Source organism: Microcaecilia unicolor, chromosome 11 (assembly GCF_901765095.1).
Source record: "Microcaecilia unicolor chromosome 11, aMicUni1.1, whole genome shotgun sequence".
Taxonomy (NCBI): Eukaryota; Metazoa; Chordata; class Amphibia; order Gymnophiona; family Siphonopidae; genus Microcaecilia; species Microcaecilia unicolor.
Window position 1 is genome coordinate 106,332,332 of NC_044041.1, and position 18,491 is coordinate 106,350,822.

General features: G+C 41.2%; 1 long non-coding RNA gene and 2 other non-coding genes across 3 annotated transcripts; all 3 read right to left on the reverse strand.

Annotated features, from left to right (window-relative positions):
- Positions 1–658: 658 nt before the first annotated feature.
- LOC115480153 lies at positions 659–5,495 on the reverse strand. The gene is made up of 4 exons (XR_003943791.1): positions 5,364–5,495; positions 3,397–3,650; positions 2,576–2,637; positions 659–1,089 (listed from the first exon to the last, which is right to left on the reverse strand). It is a non-coding gene; the product is annotated as an uncharacterized LOC115480153 (long non-coding RNA).
- On the reverse strand, positions 2,383–2,526 carry LOC115481244. The gene has a single exon (XR_003943910.1). It is a non-coding gene; the product is annotated as a small nucleolar RNA SNORA79 (small nucleolar RNA).
- On the reverse strand, positions 3,903–3,982 carry LOC115481246. Its single transcript, XR_003943912.1, has one exon. It is a non-coding gene; the product is annotated as a small nucleolar RNA SNORD126 (small nucleolar RNA).
- Positions 5,496–18,491: the final 12,996 nt, after the last annotated feature.

The window sequence follows — 18,491 nt, forward strand, 5'->3', positions numbered from 1 at the left end:
ACTACGGTGAAGAAGTAATTCTAGTTGTAATTTTGAGGCATTTTATTTGCACATAATAAAAGGAAAAAAGTGGAGAAAAGTTTATAACCCCCGTGATAGAAACTATCAACGGCCATTTTTTTTGGCATATTGTAAACCTAGGACGTGTGGTCCAATAGGGTTTTCTCTTATAATATCACTATGTGATTGGCTATTTTGACTGGTGTGTTTTTAGTATAGATTTACTTATTGATCATGCCAGCGTATTCCTGCATTCACAGATTTGAGTGTGAAGCTATAAAAGCTGCCTGCTTATGCTTCCTACCTCTCACCTCCTGGCACCCCCCCCCCCCCCCCCCCCCCGGAAGAAAAAAAAAAAGTCCCTTGTGGTTAAGGACCCTAACCCACAATTTATTTTTAAACTTTTTGCCCAGGTAGTCTAGTGGACCCCCCCCCCCTTTAAGTTTTGCTGGTGGTCCCAAACCCCTTCCCATGCCCACCCCCCTTCCCTGTACAGCAAGGTGGAGGCATGAGCAACAGCTCCTGTCCCAGGCCTGCTCAGAACAAAATGGCAGCACCCAGGACCTGCCTAGTCGGTTCTGGAATGCAGTGGGCAGGGCTAAGAAAAACTCCTTATATAGTGTTTAGCCCTGGCAGGTGTGGTCAGGGTTAAACACCATTTTTTTTTTTTTTTTTTAAGTGTGGTTGGGGAGTTCCAGTGACAGAAGGCTGAAATCCATCCGATAGCTTGAACTCGCAAACAGTGAGGATGCACAAAGGGGGATCTGTGCAGCTCATTTGCATCGCTAGCTGTTAGCGATTCAGCCATATTTTACAGCTGCCTTTGTGGACTGAAGATAACCCCTTTGTTAGTCTGGTTAAGTGCAGAGAAATAAAGATAAGCAGAGGCGCAGGAGATTAGTTTCCTGAATTTGCAGCTCACCGAATTTCTATGTGCATTTGTTCAGCAGGAAACATGGCTTTAAACAATAAGACACTGACAATGTATACAACAGTGACATACAGCCTTGCTAATAAAGATTAGGAGAAGATGGTATGATTTTCAGCAAGTTTCTGGCCACCTCAGCAGGCAAGATTGCTCCTTTTCACCTGTGGAAAAAAAAAACCAAACTAATTTCTACAGTGGAGACAAGTGATTATTTTTTTCTACTTAAGCAGTAGGTTTAAAACAAGTTGCTAGAACATTGTAGAGCTTAACATAGGAAGCTGTCAGCTGCACCTCTATGGGTGGGGTGGCACAGAATTTATAGCTAGCTAGTCAGCATAGCACAACACTCCTCAAACACCCTTTCCAACTGTTTTAAATTAATGCTAGAGAGACAAACTACAGGCAAACCTTCAGCTAGTACATCTACTCACTATCTGCTCCTGCAGCAAACTGCGCAGACACCCAACTTGCATCTCCTGTTACAAGCTAGTAGAAATAACTCTCCAGAAGATTGAACATTTATGCTTTAACTCACTAAATTAGGCACCAAGTGGTATTATAATTGAAGTTAATTGACATTAAGTGCAGTTATGCATAGAACTGCACTTAAACCAGTATTCTAACACCTTAGTATGCAAATTCTATAATTTTGCAGAGAATTTAGGTGTGAGCATTTACACCAGCATTCTATAACAGCAATTATATAGATTAGAGAATTTGTGCTTAACACACAGCATCCAAGTGCCTAAATCTGCAGAGAAGGCTTTGGGAGAACTAACAGCACTACATCTCAAGCTTGAAGCCAACTTTAAGGGGGTCTTATTAAGCCACAGCAGAAATGAACTGGCAGTTATAGATAATGTTAAAAGCTGTAAATAGCTGACATAGTGGAGAGCTGCAGATTGTGGGAGCAGATGACCAGATGCCAGCATGACCAATGAGTCATAAGAGACATGTGAGAACAGAGAAAGGATGTTGAGCAGGTGAGCGGGTGTAGCAGATGGGTAAGGTGTGAGAAGCCCGGAAAGAATGTAACTGACAGCTGCAGAAAAGAGCAAAAGGGCTAAGTAATGTGGGAATAATGCTGACGTATGTGATGAGCTAACCATTGTGTGAAGATGTATATAAATGATACTGTGAAAGCTGAAAGCTAAGCAAAAAGGTTACAAGCTTTTGATTTGACTCTTGTAAGTATGTTGATTTTGCTTCCTGTATAGTGTTCTTATACAGCCTCTGTCCAAGGGCGGACAGTTGAAAAAAATAAAAGTTTTTTTTATTCTTTCTTGCTGAATATTGTGAATGTGATTTGTATAACCTAAGAGAATAAGGAGGTTTTAAACACAGTAAATGCAGAGGCAATAGGAACCTTAGCATTTACCACCAGCTGATCGCTACCACAGCTTACTAGAAGACCCCCTAAGTTCATAGAGCCAAAGATACTATAATGGAAGTGTATGTGTCTGACCCCGCAAAATTCAGAAGGCACACGTGCACAGCCACAGCCAAAGTGCCATTCCGAGTGAAGAAGGCCACTTTGATGTACGACAGCCTAAAATCACACCGCCCAAACCTTATGGCAGTGAGAGGAACAGCCGTCGGGGAAAGTGCTCGTTACAACAGAGCATATAAACAGTGAAATTCACATACCCTACACGTCTTTGTCCGAGAAATCACCATTTATTTGGCCCCACTTCAAAAAGGTGTAGCTCCTGCCAGAGAAACAAAGAAATCAGTTTTTGATGCTCAACTTTACGCTTGTGTTAGTGTGCCTTGAATGCTCTAATGATTTCAGCGCCAGAACCAAAACATTTTGAGCAGGTAATAAGCCCTGTTAATACAATTTACCACCTACTACATTGTTCTAAGCACAGTTTTTATGAAATGAAGAACTTCACTACCACCTTCAAAATATCTGTCTTTAAACCCTGGGGCATTATTTCAGCTTGCATGCATACACAAGTTTTGCTTGGAAAACCAAGTTTAAACTTGTAGTATTATAGGCTTTTTAATAACCCTTTATATAAATTATTCCAGGGTATTTCCTAAGGATTCTCATCTCTGCAGTTGTTGCTGGTATACCACAAAATGCCCCTTTAATACTGCAGCTCTTACTACTACCAAAAACAGTTAAGATAAATGAAAAGTACTGAATTTATACTAGCCGAGATGCGCATCTTTAGAGGAACGCTGCAATATTAATCACTTCTGAAACACTACTAAGTAGCCCTGTACAAATACCAAGAAATAGTCCTCTCTCTGTGGCACTTATAATCTAGATGTGACAGAACAAGAGAGTTCTAGATGTTACCAATATTAAAAGCAGACAAAAGGGTGAATTTTTAGACTGGATTGCAATATAGCACACTAAATCAGGAAGTTTGTTCTGGGAAAATGGTGCAGCAAAATGGTAAGAGTGCAACTGGAAGATGGCCACGGAGAAAGTTACAGATTACAATCATTTCATTTACCTGTTGAATGGAGCTCACAAGGAAGGATGTAAGGAGAGGGGAAGCCCCAAATATTTGCCAATTGCAAAAACTGGTGTTCAGGGAACATTACTATCAAAGTATTTCTCCACAGATCTGACAGCACCACCTGCTTCCCAAAAGAAATAGACGGGATTTTGCATTTTGTCAGCCGCTGTCCATCCTAGGTTGTCCGACCATCTCATTCTTGACCAGTGAGGGAGGAGTGCATCTTCTACCCATGGCAACCTGTACACCTAAAAGAAGGTGGTGAAAATGATGTTTATTTTGCTTTGTATATGATCAGATTCTTCAGACTTACTGGACTGCCAAAACCAATTGGAAGCTGTCCTTTGCATATGAACTGCAAATCTGAAATGAGATGGCATACCTAGTTTTCCTATAACATCGTCATAAAACAGATTCACTCCTACAGTAATTCAGATTATATTGCTGTTACCTTCCAATTCAGTGTAGCTTTATACATAAAGCTCAGTAAACAATATGGAGGCCTGCTCAGGGTATGCATATAATCACTGAGTAAATCAGGTGAAACACGGACTGAACATACAGATCATCATTGCAGAACCTCCAGTGTGCACCTGTTCCGACAGAGCAATACTTCAAAATAAGTACTAGTAGTGGTTATGGTAGCACTGTATATTCCTGGGCACTTTTATCCTCAGTCACATGGTCATAACAAGAAATGCTATACTAACTACTAAAGGTCTGCCTATGAAATGCATTTTCTACAATGGAGATCATTCTGTAATTTCAGTTGATATTCATATTCAAGGTATTTCCCCATCTCCATCGGGTTTATAACAGAAATTTGCAGCAGAGGCAACAGAAGGTGAAGTGACTTGCCCAAGGTCAGATCTGAAGCTTAGCTGCTTCTTGATTTGCTATTTTAAACTATGAAACTACTACATATCTTAATGCAACTATACACATTCACAAGAACATTTGTACACACATACAAGGCATCTATAAAGGAAAGGCAAGGGAGGAAACAATATATATTATATGGGTATTGTTTTTCGTACCTGGGGCAATGGAGTGTTAGGTGAGCTCAAACAGCTGGGGTGGGAACTGAACCCAGTTCCCCTGATTCTCAAGCCGCTGCACTAACCACTAGGTTGCTCCTCCACTCCAACTCAGGGCTAGAAAACTATACTTAAAGAAAACAGTTTTCCTTAATAAGCAATTTTACCGTTCAGTGAATCCAGACTATTAGATTGTAAGCTCTTTGAGCAGGGACTGTCTTTGTTAAATTGTACAGCGCTGCGTAACCCTAGTAGCGCTCTAGAAGTGTTAAGTAGTAGTAGTATGCAGTTTTTATCCCGCACCCCTCCCCCCCATTTGTCTCGCTTCCCAGATATGACCTGGTACGACAATCCACGATAACTCCTCAAAGACACCAAGGCACACGTACTCGGCTGCCCTCACACTCCCCAATCACTCCTCACACGCATTCTGGGACCGGTCTACCATGTCTTCCTTTCTCTTCCGCTATAGCAGATCCGCCCCCCTCTCCTTCCTGTCCGCGATCCAGACCCCCCCCCCCCCTCAATCAGAGGTTACTTAAATGGCTTGGAACAACAATCCACGATAACTCCTTAAAGACACCACAAGTCACACGTACTCGGCTGCCCTCACATTCCCAGCACCCTTCCTCACACTCATTCGGGTATAGGTCTCCCTTCCACGTGGTCTGCCATATCCCCCCCCCCTCCTTTCTGTCCGCGATCCAGACTCCCCCCCCCCCCCCGGTCAAACTCTTATCAGAAGCTGCCCACAACACTCCCGCAAATTTCCCTCTCCGATTCCCGTCTCCTAAGCCGCACAACCTTCTATCCAGGCCCTAAGACGTCCCGCCTTGCCAGAGACAGGAGATAAGCAGTGGTTGTGTCAGAAAAGACCGGAAAAGGAAAGCGGAGGGCGATCTCAAAGAGAAATTAGTTGCTTACCCGCGGTGGTGCTCCTTGGACAGTTGATCATTTAATCACACAGACCCACTCGCAGTTGCTACCAGCTTCTGGATCAAGAGAATCGGGAAGGGAGTGGGACAAAAGGAAAGAGAACAGTGAACACACACTATTTATAGTAGCTATCTCAGGCGGGAAGATTAGCACATGCGCAGAAAGCTCTGCGAGTTCGCTATGCTTTGTAAAGGGCGGCACTGGTCAGTGACGTCACCTTGGAGACAAGCTTCTACTGTGCGGCACAAGGAGGTTAACTTGAGAACAGGAGACGATATAAAGCTATAATCTATCTAGTCTATTATGTAGGTTGAAGCCAGGAGTAGGCAGAGATTGTCGCCACATTTGTTCACCCAAATCAATAGCAAACGATATTGAATAGTAAAACAGTAGGAATAACGAACTGCCTATGCGTGGACATGGTCCATCTGTAAAACGTCAAAACCCTCTAGTGGCCTACCCGGGATAGGACAGCCCCTTATTCTTCACAACATATAAGATAGAGTAACAGGAGTAAGAAAATAAGGTACTAATTTAAGAAAAGTTGCAAATGAGGTCAGAAATGTGCTTGAATATTATGTTAGCTAAGGTAGGATAAACATGTCCTGCTATAAAATGTGCAGCCGGTATCATAATTTGGTTTCTGGATTTTCCCTTAATTATAAACAATGCATTTTTTCTAGCAAAAAAGGTGCTGGTACTCAAAAGCTTGGCCACCCTTTAGGGGTGGGGTAATCAGGGACCCAACCCACAATAGCCAGGCACCCTGCAACCAGTCATAGAATCTATGACAAGGTAGAATTGGTGTGTAAAGCCTGAGCTCGTTTATTAAAACTTGGGATCCATGGGTCAATTTTAGCAGACTGTAGATAGAATGTATTTGGATACAGGCAGCAGATGATGTTTTGTATATTCCTGAGAATCTAGCATGTGATGTTTTTGTTCTTTCCTGAGAAAGTAGCAGAATAGCAGGTGATGTTTGTACATTCCTGAGCAGGTTCACGAGCTGTTCATGTAGAGTTGTTCTTGTAAGCAATGCATGATCATGGTTGTGTAAGCAAAATGTAACCAATAGTAATGATAATACATGTAATATCCATGAATATTCATAGAGTATATAAGAAGGGGATTGACTCCCAAATAAAGAGTTTTTTGCCCAGACACACGAGAGGAGAGTTATTTTGCAACATCTGGTGATCCCCGACGTGATCGGTGAAAACGTGACGTACTTACTACGACTGGAACAGTCAGCGCGCCATTCCTTCTACGGAACACTGTAAGTATGGGGGGAAATTTAACATCATCACATAAACAACATGCACAGGAGCTATATACTATAACGCAAAGATATGGTTCCTCCCGAAATCCAATAACTCTTAAAGATATAGAGCGTTTAATTGAGGAAATAGTTTGTCAATGTCCCTGGTATCCAGAGAAGGGATCATTCGATCCTCAAACATGGGAAAAGATAGGGCAGCAGTTTCGTTTAGAGCCTAGAGTTTCGACTCCTATATTATTGACTTGGAGAGAGATATATTCTACTATAGTAATTCTCTCTTCTGGATTGACAGGCATTACTAACGAAAATATATCCAACAAATTGCCAGGCAAGACCTGGTCTCTTTTACCTCCCGCGACTCTTGGACCTACACCTTCTCCTCCTTCTTGTCGGCTGGCCACCGATATGGGAAGGGAAGAGCAAAACAAAACTCCTGACTTTACTACTACTACCCCTAATAAACCAATTGAAAATATCCAAAACAACAACGCTAATGATAGCGTTATTATTACCAAAACACCAAAGAGCGTAGAACGACCTAGTTTAATTCAATTAGGTATACAGCAAGCACGAAAAAATGGTGAATTCATTTGGAACGATGATCTATGGGATAATTCGGAACCTAATCCTAATTTATACCCAGTTACTAGAACTACAACAATAGAGGCAGGGAACGAAACACATCATGCAGAATGGACTGCTCTACCTTATCAAGTTTTGAGAGAATTACGTAGAGCTATCGTAGAATCAGGTTTAAAAAGTTCATTTGTTCAAGGCATGATAGAAGGGATTAGTAACGGTTACTTAATGACTCCAAAAGATTGGAAAGACCTTTTCCGTATGCTGTTAACTCCTGCGCAATATGTAGTGTGGGATAATGAATATAAGCAAGCAGCACAACTTATCACTGGGACTAATTTGGTGCCTGATCAAATTTATGGATCGGGACCATTTTCAACCCTTGATATGCAAATTCAACAAAACGATACCTGTTTTCAAGCCATAGGCACTTGTATCTTGCGAGCATTTAAAAGAACACCAGAAGGGAATAAACCAACAAAATCTTTTGCATCAATTAAACAGGGTGCAACCGAATCTTACCTTCAATTTGTTAATCGATTGCAGGAAGCTGTAACTAGGCAAATTGATAATCTTGATGCGCAAACAGAGTTATTGATTAAATTAGCCCAAGAAAATGCAAATTCAGATTGCAAAAAGGCATTGCAGACTGTAGCTCATCGCCCAGGAATTACTTTAGCAGATTTATTGAGCGCATGTGCAGATGTGGGGACTCATGGTTATTCTATGAATTTGTTAGCAGGAGCTATACAAAAAGGTAATAAGCCACAGGGGACGTGTTTTAATTGTAAGAAACCAGGACATTTTCGAGCTCAGTGTAGAGCCCCAGGAGGGGGTGCCAACTTTGCAAAAGGACCTTCTCGACCTTCTCGAAAATGTCCTCGATGTCAAAAAGGATATCATTGGGCCAATCAATGTCGCTCTAATCCAATTAATTCCACACCGCCACCCCCAAAAAACTTTGCTCCGGGTTAACTCCTAACCTCGGTCCAAAGGGAGTGCAAGGGTCTTTTGCTCATAGTACTACTGCTACACAAGGTAGTGCAGGAATTGACCTTATTGCAGCGGAATGTAAAACTGCCATCTTACCTCATGAAGTTTTGGTATATAATACTACCTTTAAAGGACCCATTCCAGCGGCTACTGTAGGTTTAGTATTACCTCGCTCCTCTGCATCGAAGGCAGGTATTCATGTTATCCCTGGAGTTATTGATGCTGATTACACAGGCATTGTTAAAATTCAAGTATGGTCCTCATCACCTTTAACAATTTCTCCCGGGGACTCGTGGGCACAATTAATTATTTTACCATATTTTACAGCACCTATTCCTTCTACTGTCTCTCGTACAGGGGGCTTTGGATCTACGCGACAGGTAAGTGCAGTTTTAAAACCGGTTTCTAATGCACGACCCACTGCTCAATTTTTATTGCAACAAAAGCCCTTTGTTGGTATATTAGATACCGGGGCGGATGTTTCTGTCATAGCTTATAAACAATGGCCTGTGGAATGGCCCATTGAAGATACTTCACATGTGACAGGAATAGGGGGAACTCAGTCAGCCTCCCAAAGTTCTCAATGGTTATCTATTACATATCCTAACGATACCAAGGTTCTAGGACATATTAAGCCCTGTATTTTACAAGTACCCTTTAATTTATGGGGTCGTGACCTTTTGGAACAATTAGATGCATCATTGATCCTACCTGATTAACAGTTCATAAATATGTCTTTTTCTCTTCCTTTGGAATGGAAAACTGACAAACCTGTTTGGGTAGAGCAGTGGCCGATTACCAGAGAAAAACTGTTGATTTTACATCAATTGGTGGAAGAACAATTACAATTAAATCACATTGAGCCTACCAATTCTCCATATAATACTCCGGTATTTGTGATCAAGAAAAAATCCGGAAAATGGAGATTTTTACATGACCTACGAGCTATTAATGCGATTTTAGAACCAATGGGCCCGTTACAATGTGGTATTCCAAATCCTAATTTGATTCCTTATGATTATCAATTAGCTATTATAGATCTGAAGGATTGTTTTTTTTCAATTCCTCTCCAGGAAAAAGATTATAAATACTTTGCTTTTACTGTACCTGTTTACAATAATGCACACCCTACTACTAGGTATTGTTGGAAAGTTTTGCCCCAGGGAATGTTAAATTCACCCACTATTTGTCAATACTATGTTCATCAAGCCTTGCAACCATTTCGTGCCTATTTCCCTCAACTTTTGGTATATCATTATATGGATGATATACTAATTGCAGGGATAACTCTTCCCCCTTCTTGGAAATCTACTTTAATTTCTATCTTGGCCTCCTCAGGATTAACAATTGCCTCAGAGAAGGTTCAAGAAAAGGAACCCTATTTATATCTAGGTTTCCGTATGACTAAAGCTGCAGCCCAACCTGTCGCTCCTCATCTCAATTTACAGTCTCCCACGACATTACATCAATTACAAGAGATTTTAGGAAATCTCAATTGGTTACGTCCCTACTTGAAACTTCCTACAGAATTTTTACAACCCCTGTTTCTCGCATTAAAAGGTCATAAAACACCTGCTGAATTAATTACACTCACTGCATCGCAACAAACAATTCTGTCACAATTGGATCAAATCTTACAAACAAAATGGACAGATAGACGAGATGCATTTGCCCTTTTTTGTTTTTGCGTTCTCAAAGACCCCACCCACCGACAACCGTTTGGTGTCTTATATCAAGATACAACTCCTCCGAAATTGATAGAATGGGTCTATTTACAGAATACTCTCCATTCTACTATTACACAATGGCCCCAGCAACTAGCCTTGCTGATTACTAAAGCTCGAGAGCGAGCAACATTCATGACTGGTTTCGACATTCTTAAACTCATCATTCCTCATTCTTTGTGGCAGTGGGAAAAAATGATTCAGTTCTCCGACGACTTGCAATTTATTTTAGCCACTTATGTTGGTATTATAGATTGCCACTATCCTAAAGACCCTCGCATACAGGGCACATCCATTTTGCCAATCACTCTTCATGATCCCATTTCTTTACGTCCACTCCCTACTGCTCTCACCGTCTTTACAGATGGTAGTCCCACTCGTGGGGTGGTTACTTGGTACAATCTGAACAAATGGCACGTCAAATTTACCTCTCCACAAACCTCTGCTCAACGTTCAGAGCTTGCTGCCATCATCCTGGCTCTTTCTTTATTTTCAGATCAACCACTGAATCTTATTGTTGACAGTCAATATTGTGCTAATCTTGTCCGTCGCATGCCCGACAGTTATGTATCATTCAAAATGGATGCCTCTTTTTATGCTTTACTGTTAACCCTCCAAGGTTACTTGGAGAATCGCCTTTCTTCTCTCTTATAGGTCATATCCGCAGTCATCAACCTTTTCCTGGTGGTCTGTCTGAAGGGAATGCTCGAGCGGATCGCCATCTTCATTTTTTCTCCACAGCACACTGCAGTCATGAACTTCATCATCAAAATGCACCTAGCCTAGCTCGCCAGTTTCAAATTTCTTTAGAAGAAGCTAGAGCTATTATCAAAAATTGTCCACAATGTTCCTTTTCAGCTCCTACTACCTTTTTTCCTGGAGTTAATCCTCGTGGTCTGGAAGTTAATAGCCTCTGGCAAATGGACGTTACTCACTTTCCCCCTTTTGGTCAATGGTCTAAGCTTCATGTGGTTGTTGATACTCATTCTGGATTTTTGTGGGTCACTGCACAAAAAGGGGAAACTACATCTCATGTCCGCTCTCATCTTCTCCAAGCTTTTGCGGTCATGGGTGTTCCTAAAACTCTCAAGACAGACAATGCCCCTGCTTATACTTCCACCTCCTTACAGGAGTTCCTGACCCTCTGGCATATTGAGCACCTTTTTGGTATCCCCTATAACTCCACTGGTCAAGCTATTGTTGAACGTGCTAATCGCACACTGAAAACTGCTTTAAGTAATCTGACTACAAAAAAAGACGGTATTCTCCGTCATAGAGTAAGCATTGATGAATGCTTAGCACAAATCCTTTACACACTGAATCATCTCAATCTCATCAATAATCCTGCTACAAAAACTTTTTCTTCCAGATTTGAACAACATTTTCGTACTCCTGCCCCACCTTTATCTCGTCCTTTGGTCATATACCGACAACTACCTTCTGATCAGTGGAGTTCCCCTGTGCCTCTCCTTACCTGGGGTCGTGGTTACGCTGCTGTTCAAACAGATTCTGGCCCGGTGTGGATTCCAGCAAAGTGGGTGAAACCTCATGTCGTGGCATCAAGGTCTTCACAACCCAATTCCCAATTTCACACTCACCCTTCAAGGACCGCAGATGCAAACACGCAAACGGTCAGTGACTCGTCAACCTAATGCTCCTGTTACTTGGGGACAAATTAAAGCCTTGAGTCAACAAGCTACAGAGACTTTAGAAAAAGCTCATATTGAAAAGACTGATGATAACTTCGTAGTGGCTATTATTGCAGCGCTTAATGCTAATTCCATTACATTGCTTCTACTGTGTTGTTGTTTGTACATACCTTGTGGACAGTCACAATTACTTCCCACAAAAAATATTTGGGAAGCGTTTGCAATTTCACTGAACCAAACTGATTTCTGTCTTTCTCATCAAAAGGCAGTTGGAGAAGTTTTGGCAACTTGCCTGATTCCAGTATGTCATGATCCTAAAGATATGCAAAATGATACTTGGTTTTATTCACAGCTTCCTGTTAATTCATCCTATCGAAATGCTTCTTATGAATACCATAATTGGGGAACACAAACCCTGTTGCCGCCTACTTTGGCAATGCATGTGAGAACCAATCAAATAGCTAGTATCAATATGACATGTGCTCGTATGGTTAATTGTACCCGATCAAATTGTGTTAATTTTGGACCAACTTTGTTAAATTGTAGCTCCTACGAAAATGTTTCATATATTTATAAATTTACTCATTTACCCCCTGGCTGGTTTTGGTCATGTGGAATGTATACCTTTAATTATATTCCAGCTAATATATCTGATGGTACTACATGCTGTCTAAGTCGACTCATTATGGTACCTCCCAGTAAACATATTTTATTTTCTAACTCCTCACATATGCGATCCAAGCGTATGACCCTTGCTGCCAATTGCAATGATAATGTTAAATTTCTGAGTCAAACTGAATATCTGGCACTTGCATTTTCATTAATAGGTGTCCCTGCATTGGCAGCGGCAAATGCAAAAAATATTCGTGAATTAGCCTGTTGGGCAATTAAATCAATCAATGCAACCTCCACTGCTATTAGTTTACTTAATGCTGAGCAACAGCAATTACGTCATGGAGTTTTACAAAATCGAGCAGCCATTGATTATCTTTTATTACTTAACCATCATGGTTGCGAAGAGTTTCAGGACATGTGCTGTTTTAATTTATCTGACAATTCAAAGGCCATTGACAAACAATTAGCTTTCCTACGGAATTTAACTACTCATATTACTATTCATAATAACCTACTCTCTGATGTATGGAATCAATTGTGGCAATGGATCCCTTGGACCTGGCTCCGCCCTATTATCCAGTATTTAGTCATTGGTATTTTTGTTTTCACTATTTTTTGCTGTTGTATACAATGCATTCCTAACCTTTTTTCTTTATGTTTTCCTCGTCCATTCGCTCCAACACGTCACTCTGCTCAATATGTTTATAAGCTATTACAAACATCTCCACCTCCATCTCCAGCTGGCACACCACGGAGATTTCATTAAAAAAAAAAAAAAAAAAAAAAAGGTGGAGATGTAGATAGAATGTATTTGGATACAGGCAGCAGATGATGTTTTGTATATTCCTGAGAATCTAGCATGTGATGTTTTTGTTCTTTCCTGAGAAAGTAGCAGAATAGCAGGTGATGTTTGTACATTCCTGAGCAGGTTCACGAGCTGTTCATGTAGAGTTGTTCTTGTAAGCAATGCATGATCATGGTTGTGTAAGCAAAATGTAACCAATAGTAATGATAATACATGTAATATCCATGAATATTCATAGAGTATATAAGAAGGGGATTGACTCCCAAATAAAGAGTTTTTTGCCCAGACACACGAGAGGAGAGTTATTTTGCAACAGCAGACAATGGAAAAAGTGACAGTATTCAGTACCCCCCAAGTACCTCCTCAAAAAAAGCCCCGATTATAAACAAGTTTATACACTTCTAAAGTTAGAAATCTGCTTCAACAGTTCTATATCTGGTGCTTCCTACTCTGCATTGTGCTTCAGCTTTCTTTACTATCCCTTTCCTAATAATTCCTAGCATCCTGTTTGCTCTTTTTGGCCGCCGTCACACACTGAACAGAAGATTTCAGCATATTGTCTACAGTGACACCTAGATCTTTTTCTTGGGTGCTGATTCCTAAGGTGGACCCCAGCATCAAGTAACCATGATTTGGATTCTTCTTCCTGATGTACATCATTTTGCATTTGTCGAAGTATAACTGCCTTTACGTAGTTAGCATTGTGGCAGATTGCCAACTGCCCTATTTGTGATTCCAGTATTTGCTCATGAAGGAGTGTAACCTGCATGGAGTGGCAGGTACGATGCTAGTTGCCTTGCTGGGCGGCCTAGACTGACTGATAGTCTTTATCTGCCATAATTTACTATGTTTCTATATTCCTCAGGAGATAGATAAACAAAATCTGTGCCAATAGGAAAGAGAAAGTGGTAGAACTTGAGAACATGAATTGAGGTTGGGGGGGGGGGGGAGGTGATGAAACGGTAATGCAATTCAAAAATGTGTGGGACAAACACAAAGGAATCCTGTATAGAAGACATGAAACTAAACAAGCTTAACGGTAGTTAGATGGCTACACCAGTAACTGAGAAGCAAAACCAGTGCCCTGAAAATGGCAAGGACAAATCAAGATCATGTATACATACATAGTATCACATAATACCTTATAGTATACATTTATCTTCTTGGTCAGGGTGGATGGACTGTAAAGGTCTTCATCTGTCATCATCTACTACGTTACTATGGGGCTCATTTTCAAAAGAGAAAAACATTTAAAAAGTGTCATAAAGCAGCACTTGGCATTTCTTCTCAAAACATCCACATTGGTATTTTCTAAACCTGTTTTGCAGGTTTTTTTTGTTGGTTTTTTTTGGTTACATTTGTACCCCACATTTTCCCACTCATGGCAGGCTCAATGCGGCTTACATGGGGCAATGGAGGGTTAAGTGACTTGCCCAGAGTCACAAGGAGCTGCCTGTGCCTGAGGTGGGAATCGAACTTAGTTCCTCAGTTCCCCAAGACCAAAGTCCACCATCCTAACCACTAGGCCACTCCTCCACTCCTATGCAATCTATGCAATTCATCTGCAGTGCATCCAAATCACAAGGGGCGTGTCAGGGGTGTTTTGAAGATGGTATTTGGGCATGCCTAACACTTGGACGTTTTACAGCCATAATGGAACAAAACCAAAATGTCTAGGGCGAAAATGTCAATGTTTTGGTCTAGATCTGTTTTTATAACGAATAACACACAAAAGGTACCCTAAATGACCACTGAAGGGATTCAGAGATGACCCCCCCTTACTCCCCCAGTGGTCACTGTCCCCGCTCCCCCCCCCCCCCAAAATAAGAATAAAAATAGTACTCACCAGCCTCTAAGACAGCCTCAGATGTTATAGCCAGGTTCATTAGAGCAGCATGCAGGTCCCTGGAGTAGTCTAGTGTTGGGTGCAGTGCACTGTAGACAGGTGGACCCAGGCCCATACCTACCTGTTACACTTGTGGTGGAAATTATGGGCCCTCCAAAATGCACAAAAAACCCACTGTACCCATATTTAGGTTCCCCCTTCACCCATAAGGGCTATTGTAGTGGGAGCAGTGGGTTTGGTGTGGGTTATTGGGGGCTCAGCAGACAAGGTAAGGGAGCAACAGTGAGATGTGTATTGGGAGCATTTATATGAAGTCTTCAGCAGTGCCCCCTAGGATGCCCCATTGCTCTCACTGGATGTCTGGGGGACCAGTCTGCTACAAATGCTGGCCCCTCCTACAACCCAGTGGCTTGATTTTGTGCATTTTAAACTTGTGTGGGTAGTTTCTTTTTCGAAAATGGCCTGAAAAGATAAACGCACAAAGCACAAAACCTTGTTTGAAATTTTATTTTGAAAAAAAAAAAATACTTTCTTTTTTCTAAAATGGTTACATTTGCTATTCAGATTTTTGACTTTTAGAGCAAAACATCCAAAGTCCGACGTCATATCAAAAATGCCTCTCCATGTAGAAAAGAAACAAAAATAAGGTGTGTTGTGTGAATTAATTCTAAACAAATAAATATGACCTAACAGTGAGAGCGTCCAGGTGAAACTTTTTCAAATTTTGTGCAAAAATATGTTGTCACTCCATAGAAGAAAATGTCTGGCTTCACAACTTTATATGAAAAAATATGCTCTTAAACAACCAGTCTTTAAGCCATTCAAACAACTGCCCTTGGAGAAATCAAGCATTCTCCCTACAGTTGCCTACTGGAAAATCCACTCATAGCGGATGGGTTTAGTTCTCCATCTAAATGAAATCAGCACCACAAACAAAAATAAACAAGGCTTCAAGTTAATCACAGTTAACTACGTGATCGATACATAAATCTCTAATCACGATTAAAGAATTTAATCATGCTGCAGCATCTCCCATCTCCTCCAAACATCTCATCTTCTCTCTTCCACTCCCGACTCGTCCTCAGCATGGTCCAAAATCTTTCCCTCCAACCAGGATTCAACATCACCCCTCACAGGTCAGCTAACTTAAAAATGGTCTTCTGTTGACCCCAGCAGCGGTAGTGGTGCACATATGGTGCCTGTGGTCTGCTTCAAAGCTTTTGTTCTGGCCTGTTCTGCTTCCTGTTTTTGCTTGGGCAGCCACTGCCAGGGACCAAAAGAAGGCAGACTGGGGGGGGGGGGGAGGAGAATTGAGAGGGGGCAGATGCCGAACCCAGAGTGGGGGGAGTGGAGTGAGCTGCAGACCTGCAAGCAGAACTGGAGGGATAAACAGTGGAAGCTATTGCCAAAGCAATAAGCTCCAGCAGCCACAAAAAGTAATTTGTGTTGCTCACCACTAAGTTTGTGTTGCTACTCATGAGGGTTGGGAGGGTGACATGCTGAACAATAGGAGGGAGAGAAATAGAAAGAGATAATGGACGTAGGGGAAGAGGAAAGGGAGGGAGGGAAGGAAGGAAGGAAGAGAAAGGGAGATTATCAGTCCTTTACAGAAGGGAAGGGGGATGGGATTTGATATACTATCTTTCTGTGGATTGCATATTATATACAGGTAATTATTTTGTACCTAGGGCAATGGAGATTTAAGTGATTTGCCTTGAGTCACAAGGAGCTGCAGCAGGAAATAAATAAATAGATAAACAAACTATAATGTGCAATTAAGGACAAAAAAAAATTAATCATGCTTAAGAATTTTACTCAAACTGCAGCCCTAAAAATAAATAAATTGCATGGCAACTTAAAAGTGTGTTTTGTGAGTACACAAGCTAGCAGGAGCTATGTCTTACAGCCACAGAAGTCTAGTTTATAAGTGCTGAAGGTATGTGGATATAGGGGGGAGGGGAAGAGTGAATCCAAGAGCTTCAGACATCTTATTATGAGCATGTGTGCTATAAGACCTCTGGATGTGTATGTATGTTTGAGAGAGATTGTCTCAGTGTATGTTACAGTCAGTGCATTTTTTCTAGCGGAAAAGGTGCCGGTACTCAAATACCAAGCCACCCTTCAGGGACAGGGTGATCATTGAGGGACCCACCCCACAATAGCCAGGGCCCCTGAAACCAGTCACAGAATCTATAACCTCCTAAACCTCCACTACCCTAATTGTAGAGGACTCAAATACAAATCATTACACGCATCTACCTTCACATACCTCTGCATAAAAGCATGGAATAAACTAACGAACACTGTAAAAATAACACGGGACTTGACAGATTTCAGGAAATTATTAAAAACACACTTGTTCGAAGAAACAATAAGAATCCTCCTTAACGACGTAATTACTCTATATCTAAACCAACCACATACTGATCCCTCTGAATTGATATTAATCATATTATCATTTTTGATCATTATATTTTACTGCTTCTTAGTATGAGTTTGTAAATCATTCTACAGACATATCTTCCTCAATTCTTGTATAATAATATGTTAAATTAGAACAAACACCAGGGACAGAGAAAGTACCTCCATATAATATATGTAAACCACTTTGGTTGTACCACAGAAAGGTGGTATATCAAATTCATGACCCTTTACCCATCTGTGTTCTTACTTTAAACTGGCACAACATTGAGGTAGACCCCTTCATACCCAATGCAACTTGTAATTTTGGAGGGGTATCCTTCCCCCTAGTTGGAGAGGTACAGCTGACAGTTTCAATGGCTAGGGGCAGCCCGAAGGTTAAATCCACCACTATATGGATCCGGGTAAGCTCAGTTTCTCCTTTCCCTTTGGTCAAAGCAGCATCTAGATCAGAGGTGGGCAACCATGGTCCTTAAGGGCTATGTCCCAGTCGGATCTTCAAAGATTTCTATAAAGAATATGCACGAGATCTTTTTGCATACAATGGAAGCATTATGTACAAATCAAGCTCATGCATATTCATTGAGGAAATCTTGAATACCCACCAGAGTTATGGCTCTCAAGTTGTTGCCCACCCCTGTTCCAGATGATAACAATATTTCACCCGCATTCGCATGTGAGAGGAGGTGAGGACTGGGACTTGGGCCAGCAGGACAGTCTTCAGATTTTGGAAGCAACCTGACAAAGGCAGACTTTAGCATTTGGCACCAGCTTTCATTCCAGCACTTATACTGGCACAGTGAATATGCACAGTAGTCCCCACAACCTATGAAACTCAAACATCTTGTTCACAGACTTTAATAATACACACAAAACAGAACAATAGAGTTTTAATTCTCTTGTACCAACAATGTGCAGGAAAAAACAAAAGTTTTGCATATCCATGAAACAATCACAGTGCTGAACTGGCTTTTAGCGAAGAGTAGCGTATCAAGTCCAAATAAACATAAATGTAAAAATTAATCCAAATAAACATAAATGCAAAAATTAAATCTATCTGCTTGAAAATCAGAGCTAGTAGCAAAAATTCCATAAATCTATCTGCTTGAAAATCAGAGCTAGTAGCAAAAATTCCAGCTTCTGTTCTCTTCCTTTCCCCAAGTGATACACTATGACTGTCTAGCTATTCTAGAACACTGTTCTTC